At 36.8% G+C, this 15,829-nt stretch overlaps 1 pseudogene; it reads right to left on the reverse strand.

Moving 5' to 3' along the window:
* Positions 1–13,803: 13,803 nt before the first annotated feature.
* LOC114619189 lies at positions 13,804–15,512 on the reverse strand (annotated as a pseudogene).
* Between the last annotated feature and the right edge of the window lie 317 nt (positions 15,513–15,829).

Consider the following 15,829-nt stretch of genomic DNA (forward strand, 5'->3'; position numbering starts at 1 on the left):
GAGAGAGAGAGAGAGAGAGAGAGAGAGAGAGAGAGAGAGAGAGAGAGGCTTTACATCTTCCAGTGAAAAGGTCTAGCATCCAGGTATGTTCCCAACAACAGTTTTTGAGACAAGGTTATGCTATATAGCTCATACTGGTTTCATAATGATAATTTTTCTGTTTCAGCTTCTTTATTGCAGATATTATAAGTGTTTTCCACTATACTCAACCTCAATATTGTTTAAATATTCCTAGAATCACTTCTCTTAAATGGCTTCAAATGTTGCTGATATGTGTTAGTCATGCTAATGGGTGTGTCTTATCCTGTCCTTAAAGTGGATCATGTGATTTGACTCTGTGTGGCTCAACAGGACCTCCTTATCTCATTGTTTTGGTCTGAATATACTCTATTTTTATGCCTAGTGTTTAAGAAATTTATAATGTTTTTATTAATTCTTTGAAGACTTCATGCACAGATACAATGAACTTTGGTAGTATTTAGCCTTTACTCTGCCCCCTAAGCTCTTCCTGGGTCTACTCTCATCTTTCTACCCCATTCCAACTTCATGCACTCTTTCTTTAACCCCATGGAGTCCAATTTGTGTTTGACACACACTTATGGGGTGTGGGAGCAGTTCCACTGGTGCATGGCTAACTCACCAGATGTCACACCCTTAAAGGAAAACTGACTCCCTTTCTCCTTCTAAATCTATCAACTGCCAACATCTTTTCAAGCTATGGGTGGTAGCCTGTGGGCCCATTCTGCCCCTATGCTAGAAAGTTGGCTGGATTGATCTCTTAAAGGTTACTGTGAGTTTGTGAATGCAGTGTTCTTGGCATGCACAGAAGACACTGATTTGCTCTGATCCTCCCTGACCTCTGATCGCTACTAACTTTCTGCCACCTCTTCCACAATAGTACCCAAGCCTCTGGAAGAGGATGTGCTAGAGATATCCACTCTGTGGCTGAGAACTCCACAGACACTTATTCTCTACCCTTAGATGAATTGTAAGTTTCTGCATTAACTACCAACTATTAAGCAAAAAATTTCTCTTAACAAAGTCTGAGTGCTACATTAATTTATGGGTATATAGAAACAAACATACTTTTTAATTATGTATGTTTCTTTCTGAAAAACGTTTGTGTTAGAAAAGGTACAAAAGTGGTTTAGAAATGTGTATTTGTAACATCTACAAGAGTGAGACTGAGTCATCATTAAATCAAATTAGCTATTGTTCATCTGTCCTGAATTGAATTTCCTTTATGATTCTTCATTATTCGACATATAACATTCACTTTGTCCTTATAACCAAATTGCAAACAGCTGATATAGGTCATGTTATTGTTCTTGTCATCAGAGTTCTGATGGTTGGTAAAAGTTGGAACCTTCATTCCTGGATTTATCAAGAATTGCATTTCTCATTTATAAAAAAAGAAGTGTCTATTCTTTGTTATGCACACAGCTGGCTGAAGGCTCCAGAGTCTCCATTTCACCGGCCATCCCAACATGAATGTTTTCATCCATCACTATGAGAGCAACTCACACAACAAGGAGCAACAGCCACAGTCTCAAGATGTGCTCGAGCTTTCCTCAGAGCTATGACTGAAGAAAGAAGGAAATTGAAGATCTGAATCAGGTGAGAAATTTTCTAGAGTTTGAGAGGCAGGGATAATAGTGTGTATTCATCACACAGTTTCATTTTTATCCTAATCACAGAATCAAACCACATTTCAAATATTCTTGCAAATTGTTGGTATACAATATGAAAAAAAAGTTTTACTTAATTTTTTTCTTCATAGAATTTCTAAGCAAAAGTAATTCTCTCTCCCTTGACATCTATCTCTGCTCATTACCCCTTAGATTTAATTAATTTTAGCCATAATGTCATTTTTTTTCTCACCAAATGCCACGGTTCTTTTCATATTTTCGCAGATGTTTCGAGAGAAGAAGTGTGTTATTTTTTTCAGTCTCTATTTTAATGTGACTGTTGCACCATTTCTGAACTATGCTTAATCATTTTGCTATTCTAGCCTAAGCACGTACCACCTTAGTACTATGCTGGAGTGAGAGCCCTCCTGGTAACTGAAAGATGATTGTGTGACTCTCTACAGAGCTCTGTGTTTATTGGAATCATATTAGTAAATTAAATCACTCATATTGGAAGTGTTTACACTATATATTTCATAAACAAAACACTTACTTTCTAGAAAGTTGTTAATCTACCAATTATCTCCACAAAACTGGTGATAGCCTAAGACATACTGTGTCAGCTAAAGGTACAAGGAACAGTAATTCCGTGTTATAAAACAGGGACATGTAAGGTGGACACCAGTAGTACCTACCAACTTGCTAATCCGTAAGAGACCAAGACAGTACTGGGCAAAGGGAGACAGGATGCATATTGCTCTAATAAAATTCTTGATATGGTCCCAGATTAGGAAATGTTGTTATTAATCAGGAGATAGATCCATATGAACAGAAGTGGAAAACATAAGGCTTTAAATATGAAAACAATAATAAAAACAATAATATCTAATACCATCTAGGAACAGTTGGATATGTGGCAAAGTTTAGTCTCTATTACTGATGGAAAAGGTGATTCTTTTCATATCCAAACCACAAAAATATATTTTTGGAGAGAAAGGCAAATCAAGTCTTACAATTTCCTATGTGTTTGCTAGCTGTACATTACTGCTTAAAAATTTTGTTAGCATGTTGCCTAACATTTAAAATTGAAGAGCAATTGTTAATCATTGGGCAGTTAAATTTCTTCATATTAGAGAACCAACACTTAAAGAACCTGTGAATTTTTCATTTAGTTTTATATTTGTTTCCAGAAGATTACTTTGTTGTACAAAATATAAAATTTTGAATTAAAAGTTTGAACAAATTATTCTCCTGTTCTTCACATTGGAAGTACAAGATTCAACTGAACATCTAACTTTTAAATAATTAAAGAGGAAAGTCAGTCAAGGCCACACTTTAAATGACTAGCTCTAGAGATAGCGATATCAGCTATTGTGATTTTACAGATGCCTCTCAAAGATGTAAAGTCATTACACTTAATTCAGGGCTAGTCTTTTGCTTCATTTAAATGTATGGAATTGACCTCAAAGATTATCCTCATGTCGAATTAAATATTAACTTGGTTCTGCTTCTTCATTTAATATATGGCATTTATATTTCAAGATGGAAAATAACTTTTATTGATTTTAAAACACTAATTGCAATAGAGCTCCCTAACAATGTGTCCTTGGAACACGGTCATTATTCAGACATTCTTATCGGTGGTACACTATATTTGGACACACTTAAATGTCATCCACTTGAAGTCATGGCCCTTTTAATACACCCCTTATGAGGGAATAAATGTAATAAGTCAGTCTTTCAGACTTCTAGTCTCTCTACTCTGAAAAGGTTCTTATCAAGGCCACCAACAACTTACATGATACCCAGCTTTATTATCAGGTTTTGGCATCTGTAATCCTTGACCTTTTCATCAAGTAACATTAGACATAGTCGCTGATGATCTCCTTTTTGACAAAGTTTCTTCACCAGGGACTCCTTTACTGGTTGGCCCTTCTCATTTTCCTTTATTAGCCAGTTGTCATTTTCCTTACCTCCAAGGTTAGGAAAGAATCACAGTAACCTGGAATAGTTTTTCCCCATTGTGTTCTTGTGGCTGTACTCTACCTCTAAATGATCAACTAAGTCCACGTACTATAAAATACTATGTAAATGATAATGTGGGTTCCAGAATTTACAGTGACTGTTTTCTTTCCACACTCATATAAAACTGCCGGCTGAGTACTTATAGTAAAAAGGGTTAACTTTTAATTATCTTCCCAAATATTCTGTAAACTAGTGTTCCATGTCTTGTATATAGTAGTTACATAGACCCATTTGTTTGGAATAGAAAGCTGAGAGCCTTCATTAGTTTTTCTTTCTTTCTTTCCACCCCATCTCAAACTATTACCAACCTCTGTATTCTTCTTCCTTTTAACTTTTTGTTGATTCCTTGTAAATTTCACACCATGTACCCCAATCTACTCATTCCCCCAATCCTTTTCTATCTACTGTCTACCCTTGCAATCTCCCCCTTAAAAGAAAAAATAAGCAAATAAAACACCTCATGAAAGCTGTAATGTTTCGGTGTATCCCTTTTGTCCATACATCCTTACTTGCAAATGTTTATTTCAAAGAGTAATTAGTCTGGTTCCAACCTCTGGCTTCTGCATTATCAATATTGGATCCTTATGGGGACTTCTTTGTGGTATCCCATTGTTGCCTTATGCTTTGGAAATCCTGAATCTTCGAATCAGCAGGACTGATTCTTCCACATTTTGTAGCAATTCATAGATGATGCAAATGTTGGCATGGGAAAACTCAAAAAGCCCTGGATCTGGGCCTGGGTAGTAGCTGAGTTGGTCAGGACACCAGCTCTCCCTCACCCACACCACCAGGAAGAGCTCTCCAGCACTGTCCCAGCTAGCTCACCCAATGTTGCAGTTGGCAACTAATCTATATTTTCTGTCTTCAAAATATACCCTTAGTCTGATGACTTTTGATTTGCTTCTTCTGCACTAAGATGAGACTTTTGCAGTTTTGAATACAGAATTTGAAAACATGGTTTTCTCAAATTCCATCGTTCATTTTTTTCTTGCCAATGGTTATTTTATTAAGAAAGTTTGAGTCAAATAAGTTAATGAATAGAAGTCTTATACTGTAGCTAAGATTGCTGTAGCTGTTGCTATCCTATGTGTTTATCACCAAATTCCTACAGATTGCCATCTTTGAATGTTAGGAATGATTACTCCAGTCTATATCAATAAGCCTCACCAAATTTATGTGAGTCAAAGTTTCTATGGGGACAAGGCTTCAGGCAGGAAGCTGACATTAGGTGAGAATAAAGAGGCAATTTCAGGCAGGAATCTAAATCTTAGGCCAGAACAAATAAGCAATTTGAGGCAGGAATCTAAATTTTAGGCTAGAACGAGGAAGTAGGCTTCAGGCATGAAAATGACTTTGAGCTAGGACAGGGAAATAGGCTCATATATTTTGGTCATCTTGAGAAGCCCTTAGAAATAGTGATCATGTGACTTTGTTTATTGCCTTGCTTGTTCTTTGACTATTTGTGTTTATTGTCTTGCTTGTTCCTTGACTATTTGTATCTATTATATTGCTAGTTCCTCAACCTAGAACTAACCTTAATACTTCATTGTAATTAAAATGCTATGAAAGCAAAAAAGAAGAGGAAGGATAGGATAGGTGGTTTGTGGGGGGCATGGAGAAAGCGGATAACATCTGAAATGTAAATAAATAAAATATCCAATAAAAAAGAAAAAAAACAAAAGAGATCTGTGATGTCTATATTGATTCCATTGTTCATAAACACATCCTATTGACTCCTTCAGAATATATTGTGAATACCTGCTTTCAATAACTCATATATCACTATAGCTCCAACCAGAACATAACCATAACTTTGTTCATCCCTTCTTTCATAACTACCTTTTTCACAGAATAGAGTGACATTTCAAAAACATGAATAAGATAAATTGCTTCTACACTTACCTGTATACATTGGTTCTAGTTCACTATACTTAAAAACAAAACAAAACAAAACAAAACAAAACAAAACAAAGCTCCTTACTATGAATGGCAAAGTTCTTCCTAATCCAGGAGTCTTCTACTTTTCTACTCTCCTTCATTTCATTCTCTCTATCTTATTTTCACCAGACTTCTTTTTTAATGACTGCACAGATCCAATCTTGTCTCAAGCAATTCTCTTCCTGTATTCAGGAGGCATCTCTCATCACTGAAGTATCATTGGGTCACATCTTTCTGTCATGTAGATCCCAGCAAGTAGATCCCAACCACTCAGAGAATTCTTCTCAGCCCAGGTTATCTCAAAACTCATCAATAAATTTTATCAGAAAGGAGTAAATGGTTTAATGAACATCCACTCATTACTGGATAGGTGTACAAATAATGCTCATGTTTGCATTCAGATATCATCCATTCAGTCATCAGCCTAGCCATCCAATAGTAAGATAAGTATGAGCTTTGATTACTTCACATATAAATGGGCACTAAACTGTAAAGGTATGTATTACTACTGCAAAAAAGTCCATAAATGCAAAAGGCAAGTGATTACATGACACCTTTAAATTCTTCATTTTATTTCTAATGTAAAATTAAGATTTTCTAATTTTAGACAAGCTTCTGAATTTTAATGTGTAAAAAAGGACTATGATTTTTTAACACATTTGTACAGTCATTGACAAATATTATTAAAACTTCTATGGGCACTTTGTAGAGCTGGGGTACATACATATTTTCATTTCCATATGGCAGGGATCAAAAAGCTGCATATAATAACCAGCCCAAATCTGGCCAATCACCTCTCTTATAAATAACTGCACTACAATTACAACCATGTATTTATATAGATTATGAATACTTTTGTTTGATAAAGATTCAATTGTAGGGTTGTGATATGTGGCCTGAAAAAATATTTGCCCTTTATCTCCTCACAGAAATAGAATGCTGTTAATTAGTATTCTGGGGTAAATAACCAGAAGTGGAATATCTGGGTCATGTAATTATATTTTTTAAATTTTCTAAAAGAGAAAGTACATTTGAAATACATTAAAAATGTATGAGAGTATATCTGATTATTAAAATCCTTACCACAAATTAATATCATCAGTAACTTTATTTTAGTCATTGTTTTATTTCCTAATGACTGAGCTTTGATATATCACTGTTCTTGTAACCCTGAATTCTTTTTTACGTTTTTAATAATTATTATATGTATTTACATTTTAAATGTTATCCCCTTTCCTGGTTTCTCCTCCACAAACCCCCAATCCTCTCCAGCTTACCCATGAGTGTGCTCCCTCAGCCATCCTCCCACTCCCACCCTGGCATTATCTTACATTGGAGCATCCAGCCTTCACAGGACCAAGGGCCTTCCCTCCCATTGACGACAGACAAGGCCATTCTCTGCTACATATGCACCTAGAGCCATGAATTCCTCCACGTGTACACTTTGGTTGGTGGTTTAGTCCCTGGGAGCTCTGAGGGTTCTGGTTTGTTGGTATTGTTGTTCTGTCTATGGGGTTGTAAACTCCTTCAGCTCCTTCAGTCCTTTCTTTAACTCCTCCATTGGGGTCATCCTGCTCAGTTTGATGGTTGGCTGTGAGCATCTGCCTCTGTATTTGTCAGTCTCTGGCAGAGCCTCTCAGAAGACAGCTATATGAGGCTCCCATCAGCAAGCACTTCTTGGCATCAGCAATAGTGTCTGGGTTTGGTTACTGTATATGGGATAGATCCCCAAGTGGGGCAGTCTCTAGATGGCCTTTCCTTCAGTTTCTGCTCCACACTTTGTCCCTGTATTTCCTTTAGATAGGAGCAATTCTGAGTTAAAATTTGGAGATGGGCGAGTGGCCCCTTCCTTCAACTGGGGGCCATGCCTAACTTCTGTATAAGGACTCTATAGGTTCTCTTTCCCCTTTGTTGTGCACTTCAGCTAATGTCATCGCTGTTGGGTCCTTGGAGCCTCTTGTTTTCCTGGTATCTTGGACTTTTTGGATGCTACCCCCACTTCCCCATCCCTCATTGCTACACACCTCTGCTCAATTTCCTGACTCTCTGTACATCTCCTAAATCTCTCCCCATATCTGATTCTTCCCCTTTCCCCCCGTCCTCTTTCTTTCTTCCTACCAAGTCCCTCCCACCCTCTACTTCCCTTGATTATTTTGTTTCCCATTCTAAGTAGGACTGAAGCATCCACACTTTGGTCTTCCTTCTTTCTGAGCTTCATATGGTCTGTGTTTGTATTGTGGATATTCTGAGCTTTTATGCCTAATATCCAATAATCAGTGAGTGCATACCATGTGTGTTCTTTTGTGTCTGGGTCACATCACTCAGGATGATATTTTCTAGTTCTATCCATTTGCCTGAGAATTTCATGAAGTCATTGTTTTTAATAGCTGAGTAGTATTCCATTGTGTATATGTACCACATTTTCTGTATCCATTCCTCTGTTGAAGGACATCTGAGTACTTTCCGGCTTCTGGCTATTATAAATAAGGCTGCTATGAACATAGTGGAGCATGTGTCCTTGTTATATGTTGCATCATCTTTTGAATATATGCTCATGAGTGGTATAGATAGGTCTTCAGGTAATACTATGTCCAATTTTCTGAGGAACTGCCAGACTGCTTTCCAGAATGGTTGTGCCAGCTTGCAATCTCACCAGCAATGGAGAAATGTTTCTTAAAGATTGATGTTACTACATTTTGTTTTTCAAGTTTTGCCAAAGTTTGGCTTCTTTTTTGAAGCATCTGCTCAAGTTCTTTTCCTACATCTTAATATTTTCCATTTTTATGATAAAATAAAAATATACATTTAAAATTTTAATTTTAATTTTTAAAAGATGGAAGAGTAGAAATCATATAAATACATTACACAGGTATAAAATTCTCAAAAGAATTTAAAAAGAAAAAAATCCTCTCTCCTTTTTTTTTTTTATCTCATGGTTTCTGATGAGAAATCCATTAGTGTTGTTTATCATTTTTCCTTTGGTCAACTTTACATTTTTCTCTTTGAATTTTAACAATGTTATTATAAATGTGTATGAGTTTGAAGTTTTATGGATGTTTTGGGTTCACTAAATCCCTTAAATTCAAAGAATTTTAGTGACACTTTGGAAATTACCAGGCTTTGCTACTTCACACATTTCTCAGTCCTACATCATTTTGATTTTCATTTTAGAATTTCAAAACTACACTGTTGGGTGTTTTATTAACAGTCTTATGGGTACTTCTGAGTAACTTCTTTTCTTTCTCAGTCTTTTCTTCTTGTCTATTTTTCAGTCTTTATACTTCTTGGTGGTCTGTCTCAGCTCTTTGTAATCTCAACTTGCCTATTTAGTATTTCTTATGACGTTGAGGCTTTTATAATGTTTGTATTTCATCTCTGTCACTGTCATTTTTAATTCTAAATGATCCAGTTGTTTTTCCTTCTATATTTTTTCTTTCTTGATAACATTTGATTTAAACTAATGCTTTAAGAGTCCTAGGACTTCTTCCTAGCATTTTTTTTTCTTACAGATGCTCAAGATTCTGTTTCAGAAATTCACATTACCTGTGTCGTCGTGTGGCATTTCTCCATCTTATTTGAAATCTTAGTGAATGTAATAAGCTGAGTTACTTATGGTTGTGATTTGGACAGTTCGGATATCACAGTATGAGGCTCTAGTTCTAGTTTCAAATTTTCAAAGTGTCTCGCTTTAGTTGGCATTTGTATTGTAATGAGCACTGGAGTGTGACAAGGCCAAGTCTTGGTGAGCTTGTGGGATGGATTCTTTTGCATATAAGCATATTTCTAAAAAATATCAAAGTTTAAAGGAAGGAAATAACTGGGCCACCTGAGATTGGGCTACATTCTCACACTTCATTTCCAGTGGTGAAAATATGCTGAAAATGTAACAGAATGCCAGGATGGTGCAGGGGCACGTGTGAGTGTCTGCATGTGGATATCGGAAGAAAAATCTAGAGTATCATCCTCAGAAAAATCACTCATCTTCTTTGTGACAGACACACTCCTTTCCCTGTTTCTCATCAATTAGACTAGACAAAAGCAAGATATTTATGGGGCAAATATGAGATTATCTGTGTGTTCTTGACAATATTATGATAAATTTGAGGCTTATTGCTTACCTGGAAGTTAAGAAAAGACTGGCTTCTTAAACCATCAGGAAAACTAGAGCTTGAGCTATCTCGGTGGCTGCATGCCAGTCTAAAAAAGGAAAAACTGCTTCTCCCCAATCAATTAAATGCTAAGAATACAAAAGGGCTTCCTTTGAGTATATGTTTCCAAATGCATTTTATTTTAGAAAGAATCTAACTAAGTAGGCCTTGATGTCCTGAAACTCAAAAAGGCCTACCAGCCTCTGCCTCCTGATGGCTGGGATTTAAGGTATGTGATCCCATACCTGGCCTCCATAAGCCATTTTTACATGTCATTTTACAGGTCTGGATAATAATTTAAAGTTCAGCACTTGAAAGCCTGTGAGAAATGTGTGTGTTAAGACTAGAGACCTCTGTGGCATTCTGTTATATCGCCAGCATATTTTCGTCACTGGAAATGAAGTGTAGGAATGCAGCACAATCTCAGGTGGCCCAGTTATTTCTTTATCTGTGCTAGGGGACATTCAGTAACTTGTTCCTGATAGACAAGCACACCACCACCAAACTACACCCCTAGCCCTCAATTACTTCTGAACTACTTTGTGAACAGTAAAGCAATTTCAAACAATCATGTTCTTGAATTTTGCAAGAAAGAAAATTGAGTCATTACTTGTATGCATTTCAAAGACAGTATCATTTTATATTAGGCAAATTTTTAATTGAAATATGAAAGTCTTATAAAATATTTTTGATATGAAATATACCAATAATGAGCCTTTTGTGAAGTTAATGAATTGAATTTCTCACTCTTATTAGAATGTGAACTAATGAGCTGATTGCATCCTGTACAGGGGCTCTGAGAAATTATTGTGTCACTTCCTGTTTAACTTGATATAGAAACAAAATTAGTATAATGTATTTTTTAATAAAAGCTTTTTACTAAAAAAAATAAAATAAGCAAGTTAAATTAGTTTATAACAGTATATTTATTATATAATGATATTATAAAATATATTAGTTTATAAAATTAATAAGTTTAATAGTATGCTCTATTTAAAGCACAATGAATCAAAGTACTCCAAATCCAACAAGTAACCAATTAAATATTAACAAATAATTTCATATTGTTTTTTCATGTTAAGCATTATTTACAATTAAATTTCTATCTTATACTTATATTACATCGTAGTTTGAAATAAAAACATGCCAAGTGCTCTATACCATATAGTTTGTTGGTGGTGAATATATCAGAAAGCCAAGAGCTAAAGGACCAATAAACATTTCTTTTTAGCCTGTACAAATAAATTCAAAAATGTGTTTTTCAAAATAACTGCTCAGAACCCTAAATACTATCTCTGATTTTGTGAGGGTATGTGCTTGTGTACATGTATGTGATGTTGATGTGTGTGTGTGTGTGTGTGTGTGTGTGTGTGAGAGAGAGAGAGAGAGAGAGAGAGAGAGAGAGAGAGAAATCACTGTATTCACAAGTGAGATTTTCACACTTCCAAGTCATATACACACATTTATTCTCTTTACATATGTATATATATGACTTCATTGATATTGAAATACATACTATGGGGCTTGGTGCCAATTCATGTGTACATATAGATCAACAATTTGAATGAAACTAAAAATTATCAAAGAACCAAAAGAAGTATTAGGAAACTGTATTTTGAAATAAAAGAAATCTGATTAATCTGTACAGACAAAAAATCACATGAAAATTACTCTTGTCTTTCTTTCTCAAGTTCTCTATCACTCAAATCTTCTATGAAATTTGGTACAGGGCACAAACTCCATCTCCAGTTATGGTGGAGGTATATCACACAATGACATTCAGAGAGCATAAGGGATGTGATGGAGCGATATTTCTCCAGTACTTAAATCCAGTTTTTCTTTTTCTTTTTTTTTTTTTGCTTTAGTCACTTTATTGTTAACCAATGAATATTATCCAAAATTAGAGATGTAATTGTAATTTACATGTACAACAGGAAATTATGCTAATGGGAAATTACCAAATACTCATTAGTGTGTTTTTACATTGCTATATGAACATGTGCTCTCAACTGCTGATGATAAACGTTATAATTGATGCAATCACTATGAAAACCCATTTTGCAAATGGCTGTTCCTGTTTAGAAAAATTCATACATCTATAAAAATGAATTAAACCCACTTTAATCCTAATCTACAAATAGACTATTAACAGCAAATATAACTGGTATCCTCTCAACACTGCAACAACTGGTATAGCAATGATAATGTACACAATGCAAATAGAAAAAAAAAAGTAAAATCCGAAGGAAGTCAATTCTTTGAGCAATAAGGACTATTGCTCTGATGCTTTGGAAAAATGAACACTCATACTTCAAAGTCTGAATGGTAAGGCCTACTGTGTCTCCCTCTCATCTATGGAAAGCATTCCCTTGCAAATGACTTGGAAGCATGTGCACAACCACTGTACAGCAGTCACTTCAAGGTGAATCAGTTGTCTTTTGTCCTACAGAGTCCAAAAATTATATTAACCTTATCCTTTTTATAATGTCTGCCCAAATTAATCCTTTTTAAGTCAGCAAAAATCAAAAACAGCATAAAAACAAGTTGAATCGACTGTGCGTGAAAACTGCTTAATAGAATGGCAATTGTCATAGATAAAGTTAAGTTTGAGTGCATTATACCAAATGGAAAGTAACTGAACCACACAGAGAAAACAAGTCTTTCTGTATCTTCAAATTCAGGTGCTTCATGATCAGAGAATGTAAGAGCAGCTTTCTAGCTGGAAAGACTTCCTCAGTAAGACATAATTGAAATAAAATTTGTTTTTAGAGATTGTAAATAAAATAAGCAGTGATTTAGAAACCAAATATGCTAAAACGATGTTACCTATCCCATCAAGAATGAAGAGTGGGAATGCTTCATGTGCTGCAAAGGCAATGTCTTTCTCACAAAGGGTCACTCTACTTCCTCAGACACAGAGCACCCATCAGGGAACAGCATACCAGTGAGAATATACAATCTAAACACAAATCAGAGCCCCACAATTCAACAACAAGGCAGTTAAAACGTTAGCACTGGAATCCCAGAAGCACACTCAATGAAGGACATGATTGTGATTGCCCATGGGTAACAGATGTGCAGCACAGACGTGTGTGAACAGTCACCATGTGACGAGTGAGGTAGTGTTATATTCTCAGAATTGATGTTTCCATATGCTGCCCTTGCAGAAAGGCCAAGGTTTGGTTTTTTTTCCCTTCAACAATTAGAATTAGCTATCATCAAGAGTCACCTTCTATTGGACTTCTGTGTTTCTAAATCAACCTAAGAACAAAACTTGCATTTTTTTTCAGAGACCACGTACTTGCAGGCAGTGCTTCATCAATAATTTTCCTAGGAGCAACTGCCTAGTGGGTGTGTCACTGAAATGACAGGCAAGGAAAGCCACCATAGGACTACAGGACATGAAACACCATCACTCAAGCTATCTGAGATGACTGTACTTAAGTAAAGCAAACATTCAATAAGGTAATTAAGGGATTCTATAATAACCACTGGCTGCATACTGTGCTGTCCAATGTTCTAATCATTTTGGGATGTAGTCCCCTATCTGTCCGTCTGTCTACCCCACTATCTCATTTTAGACACCTCCAGTAAGTGATCTGTGTGACACCAGGATAACAGCTCTATCACGAGAGGGCGTGAGAAGGCCACACTGACAAAATACGAGAATGACATGGAGATGTATGTAGCCTACAACATGGGAAGGGCAAAGAAAATTGAGCTCTTTAAACATGCATGGAAATGTCCACCACTATCCTACGATGTACACAGTGCACAAAGCACATACACACATTTGTAAGACATGGCCATCAGTATTAATATTCAACTGAAAAGATGAAACAAACAAAAAGTGAAAAATGTACAAAAAGGTGACAGAATGCCGTTATCTATTCCCTGGACAAAAGAAAAATGACCAAGTATGACATCACACTGCCTTAATGCTGAAGCACGCCCTTCAGTGTTCTGCGTGCTTTGGCATGGTGGATGCGTCCATGGCACCTGCACAAGCCTGCTTTCTCGGTGGTGGTTCAGCTTATGAAGGACACGAATCACAAGAACGGCTCTCACATGGCTTCAAACTCATCGATGTGCTGCTTTGTGTTGCCTTGTTGGATCTGTCGCTGAGTCTTGTACTTATCATGGCCTGCCTTGACATTCTCAGCATGAAGAACATCATTCTGGGTCGTCTTGGTTTCATCTCTGGCTTGGGCTAATTCTGAACTTAAAGCCTGGAGCTGCTTCTTCACGCGTTCATTCTTCTGAGTTTCTGTCACCCGCTCTTCCTCGCTTCTGTGGTTCATCACCCCCTCACTGGACAGCTTGGTGCTGGCCTCCACACTGTTCTTGTCTCATGCTCGTTCTCTGTGGGAGGGATGACTAGGGGAGGGGGCGGTGGAGAAGGCGCAAACCTCACAGTTTTTAACTCTTCTTTGCTCTTTTCCAAGTCTTCCTGAGCTGCAAAAGCTTTGTGCTGCCACTTAGTAGCTTCCTCTTCCTTTCTCTTCTTGGCTTCTTCTAAAAGTGCAATCTTGGCAGTGAATTCGGCAAGTTCTGCTGCCAGCTGCTCCTGGTTCTTCATCTGGTCAGCAGCTTGCTTGGCTATTGCGGACTTGGCCTCTTCTGCAGCCCGGAGCTCCCTGTCTAACCGTTCTGCCTCCTCTTTCGTTCGCTGACGCTCCTGCTCCAGTTCCAGAGCTTTCCGAGTCTGTTCTTCAAGTTCTTTCTGGGCTTTCATTGTCTGTTCTTCGATTTGCCTCAGACGCTCCATCAGCTCTTCCTTTTCACGTTCTATTCTTTCCTTTTCCTTTTCTGCTATTTCTCATTTCTTCTTTTCATTCTCTAACTATGCCCTTTCTAGCTGCTTCTGATGTTTTTCTTCCTGGGCCTGAGCCTTCATCTGTTGTACTTCAATAGTATCAGGCTTTCTCCTTCGCATGTACAGTTCATGGTTTCCCATACATAAGGCCAAAATTCACTTATTGATTCTCAGACGAGGTGCACAGAAGACAAAATCAGGTGCCTTTTTGTCAATTGGCTTCATAACGAATTTTTTGTCATTAAATGAAATATTTTGGATTTCACTCCAGGGAAAACCAATTTTAGGTGTTAACTTGTCATCATGCTCATAAATATTCAGACCTAAAGCATCAACACCCAGCCACAGCTCTGTACCCTTCTTATTCTTGATTTCAAAGTAGTTGGCACCATACATCTCTAGATCTTGTGCAATCTTCAAGTATTCCATCATCGAAACTTCCCTTAGCATCCCTCTGTGTTCCTCATGCCAGTTCTGTATTCTCTCCTCCTACTGTTCTTTGGTCAGTTTGTGTTGTTCCAAAACATGCTGTGGTAAGAGTCTGTCATTAGCCAGATAGCCTGGTTAGTGAATCTCTTTATTATAATCTCCATACTTGGCTTGAACAGCATACGAAGCCAAAAGAACTGCAGTTTCTGGTGGGCAATATATCTCATCATTTAAGATGGCTTCTTTAACTTGCAAGAAGAAAAGTCTCTGTGTTATTTCTTGAATCAATTTCTCAGAAACATCTTCAGGAAAGAATTTAGCTCTAAACTTGAACTGGAAAGGATTTTCTTCTTTTAACATCTTGCTGTGTTACCTTTTTATTCAGTTTTAGCCATGTAGAATATCCTTTGCTGTCTAAATATTGCAGCCCAAAAAACCAGACCTCACGTAAACCAACTGTTTTTACAACCTGGTCAAAAAGTTGTTTGCCAGTTGTATTGGGCTGAATGCCAAATTCTAGCTCAGCATCCATTGTAGTTACTCTTATATTGATTGGCTTCAGTATTTTCCTTTTCTTGTTTGTTACCTTCTTTAGAAATTCTTCAATTCTATAAACAATTATAGCCTTTGCTGAGACGGTAGCTTTTCCAGAGACTCTGCAGACAGATGCTTTGACTAAGCCTCGTCTTCAGTGAGCTACCACCATCAAATCCAGTTTTTCAAGAAAACAGATAGTGACAATCAATACTTGCTGGGACTATGTAATAATAATGGAGAGAGAGAGAGAAAGGAGAGAGAGAGAGAGAGAGAGAGAGAGAGAGAGAGAGAGAGAGAGAGAGAGAGAG

The sequence above is a fragment of the Grammomys surdaster genome, unplaced genomic scaffold (genome assembly GCF_004785775.1).
Source record: "Grammomys surdaster isolate TR1022 unplaced genomic scaffold, NIH_TR_1.0 148, whole genome shotgun sequence".
Classification (NCBI taxonomy): domain Eukaryota; kingdom Metazoa; phylum Chordata; class Mammalia; order Rodentia; family Muridae; genus Grammomys; species Grammomys surdaster.